The following is a 5,200-nucleotide window of genomic DNA, read 5'->3' as shown; positions in this document are numbered from 1 at the left end:
CACACACAGATCACATGCACACACAGATCACATGCACACACAGATCACATGCACATACCGATACACTCGGTTTGAACAACCATCTTACTATGTCTGAGTTAGTGTCTTTGAAGTTTTTTATGGTGTGTCTTGAAGGTCAATGTTTTTATGTATGTGAAGCATATGAACAAGTATGTTCTAAACAAGCATTCCTCTGGGTAGCCCCCTGAGTCATCTGTTTTAGTCAGTAGACTCAGTAGCTGAGCTTCCTTTCACTTTGGTCAGTTGTTACATTTAAACTTTGTCATTTATTACGCTGTTTCTTTAAATTTCATGTCTCAGGCTCATAGCAGAGTGGATTATGGTTATCCTAATATGCATCTATTTAGCCTTTAATATTTAGTATCCATTTGCAGATAATTATTAGGGAAAAGAGACATTAAGTTTTATATTCTCTGAAGTCTAAAAACTATGTATAAATGCAGAAAAATAAAGTGCCCAAGATTAGCTATTTCAGGTTTTAAATTTAAGTAATAATGGAAAATTAAATTAAATTCAGAATGGTTTAACTGAATTTTCATTCACAAGAGAAGCTTAAAGTGTTGAGAGCTCTATTAACGAAACCACTTTTATGGGGAGGGAGGAGGAATGAGGGGGATATTTACCAGTCTTGCCTTTCCTGCGTCAAGGAATTCCCATCTAGCACAATGACATCAGTTTGTCTACAGTCTGTCACTGTGACTTTAGCCTATGGTGGGAAACTGAGGAACCACACAGCTTACATTACATTTATTACCTATGAAGGATGCTATAGTGCCAATCAAGCGTGACAAGCTCATTTGTAAGAGTTTGGACACTTAGCAGGTAGGTCCTGGTGAGGTGCTAGGACCTTTACAAAGAGGATTCTAGTGGGAGGATGGAGGTTTCTGTGGGTGTCCCTTAAAGAGAATAGTGGTACCTTAGCTCTTATCCCGCTTCTTTCCTGCTACTGATGTGAATAGAGGATGCCTCCTGGATCCTGCTAACCAGAAAGCCAACATCTTATCTGTGCTTGACTGTCTAGATAGTCAACTCTCAAACTGTAATTGAGCAACCTCTGGCCCCAGTCATGAGTGGAGGCTCTCAAATCCCCGAAGAACTTGTAAGAACTACCTCCATGATCAATTGTTCTCTGATTCTGTATCTAGAAGTTTCTCTTAAACACTGAACCATCTCTCCAGACATCTAGAAGTTTCTCTAGGCAGCAAGGAGGAGAGAATGGAGTTCCTGGCCTCTAACTCATTACTTGCACCCAGAGGACCAGTCCCAGGGGGTCTTGTTTGGCTTCTATGAACCATTCATTCAAGGGTTCTATTTAATAATGTATTAATTCAATAAATGGTTTTTCAGGTGTGGCATGGTGCATCACACTGACTTTTAGCCCCTTGCCTTGGGAGCTTGCAACAATCCATTTAGAAAGAGCAATACCAAGTCCTCTGATCATCTCCCCACTGCCTGCCTGAAATGTCAGCCCTGTGGGGGCGTTGATAGGTGTTACTGCTATGAGGCAAAGCAGTACCACTGCCCAGGTTCCTTTCAGGGTCTTTGATTCACTGTAAATTCTATGTAAACTGTTGGATTTGACAAGGAGGAGTTGTTGAAGGCAGACTACTGGGAAGGGTCGATGTTGAGTTGAATTTGGCACCAATCTTTCATCCTTGACAGCTCAAGTGCAAGATGGCAGATGAGCTATAGGACCCGTGAGCCTCCTCAGTCGGCAAATGCGGGCCCTGAGCCACATCTAATTCAGAAAACCCTGACAGCTCTGCATAAAGTGTGAGCTGGAAAAACGGAGAGACGGCGAGTGTGTGCAGGAGTGAGACATTATTTCCTTTCGCTGGACTTTTGGAAAATACGAGCCAGGACAATATGGACTCCTATATGTCACCAAGAGATCAGCATTAGTGAATTCAGGAAAATATTCCAGGCATGTCGCCAAGGTTATATGATTTTAATAAAAGTTAAGAGAAAAAATAATGCAGAGTTAGAAGAAGATGCCTAAAATTCTATGTCATTTAGCTTAAATCACACATATCTACATAATAATACAAACAAGATAAGCCACCTACAATTAAGAAAAATGTTGGTCTGGCCAGATGGCTCAGCAGGGTGAGGCACCTGCTAGCAAGCCTGGGGACCTGAGCTCAATCCCGGAAATTCACAGATGTAGAGTTGTCCTGTGACTTCAACATGTGCATATGTCTCAAACATGGATGCACACATAAAATAACCATTAAAAACTCCAAATAACAAAAATGAAGGCCACGTGGTAGTGGCACACACATTTAATTCCAGTACTCCAAAGGCAAAAACAGGCAGATCTCTGGGAGTTTAAGGCAATCCTGATCTACAGTGTGAGTTTTAGGACAAGCAGGGCTACATAGAGAAACCCGGTGTCAAAAAAACCAAAAAACCAAACCAAACCAAAACAAATCGAACCAAACATTAAGTATTGAATTAAGTTTGGAATGTGAATAGAATACTGAGTTTTGTCTAATGCCTTTATCTCAGTCTTGGCCCTGAAACTGTTTTGTGCCTGAGATACTATCAAGGGGTTTATCTGCTTTTTGAGCCCATTTCTAATGCTAAGTGTATTAACACATGGCCTGCTGTGTTAGCCCTTGATTGACACAATCATCCTGAAGTACACAGTGTCCCTTGATGCAATGAAAGCACAAAGGCCCTGGATGAGTGCGCTCCTGTGTCTTCTGTAAGTTGCTTTTTGGGCAGGTAGTTCTGTATGTCTGGGCACATCCACATTTTGAGAATCAGCTAAAATCAGGATGATCAGATCTGGAAGATCTTAAGGATCTTACTGGAGCCAGTTCAGTGTTATTCTGTGTCTAAATCCACTATGACAAAACTTGGTAAATTCCTGCCTTTGGGGTAGATCTAGCTATCAATGGTATTTAGAAATGGTGCACTCTTGGAACACAGCTGTATTATTTATTACTATTTTAATATTTTCTCATGAAATTTGCAGGCAAATGGTGGGAGCTGGAAAAGATCATCCTGAGTGAGGTATCCCAGAAGCAGAAAGACACACAGGGTATATACTCTCTTTTAAGTGGATATTAGACATATAATATAGGATAAACATTTAAAATCTGTACACCTAAAGAAGCTAAGCAAGAAGGAGGTCCCTGAGTAAGATGATCAAATCCTTACTCAGAAAGTCAAATGGGACGGACATCAGAAGAGGGAAAAAACAGGGAACAGGATAGGAGCCTACCACAGAGGGCCTCTGAAAGACTCTGCCTAGCAGGGTATCAAAGCAGATGCTGAGACTCATAGCCAAACTTTGGGCAGAGTGCAGGGAATCTTCTGAAAGAAGGGGGAGATAGAAAGACCTAGAGAGGACAGGAGCTCCACAAGGAGACCAACAGAACCAAAAAATTTTCTGAGACTGATACTCCAACCAAGGTCAATGCATGGAGATAACCTAGAACCTCTGCACAGATGTAGCCCATGGCAGCTGCAGTGTCCAAGTGTGTTCCCTAGTAAGGGCAACAGGGGCTGTCTCTGACATGAACTCACTGGCTGGTTCTTTGAGCACCACTTCCAGGGATACAAGAGCGGAAAAATGAATGGACAGCTCAGGTTTGAAACAGGCGAACTCCTTCTGAAGTGCAGCTGTCCCACAGGCAGCTTGACAGCCAGCTAATTTGGAACGCCAGGAAAGGGATGTGCTGGCAGCGTCGATCTGGATGGTCAGTGGACGTGGACCTGAAGCTACAACAGTGGATGAGACCATCCAAGATCACCGCACAGAGAAGCAGGTTGGGCCAGAGAGAATGAAAAGCGGTTCAGGAGGAAAAATCAGGAAATACAGGGGAGTCAAAGGGTGAGAGCATGACAGGAATGCGAGCCAAAGGTAAGAGGCACAAGGGGAGAGCAGCCTTACCAGACCACAGAGAAAGACAATGCAGACAGTCCTGATAGGATAGGGTCAGAGGGAAGGGGAGGAGGACCTCCCCTATCAGTGGACTTGGGGAGGGGCATGGGAGGAGCTGAGAGGGTGGCATTGGGGAGGAATGAGGGAGGGGGCTACTGCTGGGATACAAAGTGAATAAACTGTAACTAATAAAAAATAAATTAAAAAAAAAAAGAAAAAATATTTTCTCTAATTACCTTCCTGCCGTAGTGGCCGAAACAAGTAAGCTGCTGTAAAGGAAACTTTTGCAGCTCACAAAACAGGCATATTTACTATCTGATCATTCATAGAACAAGTTTACCTACTCAGCTAACCTGGTCATTATCCTGACCATGACAAAGGAACAAGATAGGAAGTGGAATCCTATACACTGCCTTCTAGGAAAATATCTGTACATTTTGCCTGCTAACATATCAATACACAAAGGAAGTCACATGTCACACAGTTGACCTCAGAGTCAAAGTACTCAGATTCATGCTCCTAAGTGAGAACAATCTCAGCACCATAAGACACAGGGCAGGTATGCACAGAGCAATGGTTGATGGGAAAAAAAATCATCCACGCTCATGTTGTGTGGGCTATGATGCTGTGATGAAGTTGAATACAGACATAGCTACAAGCAGTGTCTAAATTTAAAACCTCATGCCATGAAAGCAGCCTTTGCTGTAATGTGTCAGTCATCATTTTATCAGATTAGCTATAACCCAGGTAAACTCTGTGTGATAACAATGGTTGCAACTAATCTTAAAAAATGCAAACATATGAATTTGGCTTCCTTCCTCATTTACAGCATGCTGCCTTAGGAAGACAGATGGGATAAGAACAACTATTTGGATAGCCTTATCGCCTCTATAACCAAGTTGGTTCCCAAACTGTGCCCCGTCTGTTCTCTTGAAATTATAATCTGCACCCTGCTCCCAACCAAATACTGCATAAAGTTTAGTGCTTTTTACTAGTGTCATAGTCAATGTAGATCAGAGAACATCACTGACCTAAGTGTGAATGACCATGTTAGTGTTTCCTGAAATGATTACTATTAGATCCATGACTTATATTAATCATGAAAACAAATGCTACATTAAAACTTTGGGTTATTAAACTTAATAGCTAATGGGATAGTTTTTTTCTTCTTCTTTATAACTTACCCTTCATAACACTATGCTTAGAGGTGGAATCCAAGAATTATTCTAATTTCTTTCTCACCAATCCACCTTAACAACAGATGGATCACCTAATGCTCTCTCCATT

This window comes from Psammomys obesus, unplaced genomic scaffold (assembly GCF_907164565.1).
Source record: "Psammomys obesus unplaced genomic scaffold, mPsaObe1.curated_primary_1811, whole genome shotgun sequence".
Classification (NCBI taxonomy): domain Eukaryota; kingdom Metazoa; phylum Chordata; class Mammalia; order Rodentia; family Muridae; genus Psammomys; species Psammomys obesus.
This window is presented reverse-complemented; position numbering follows the sequence as displayed.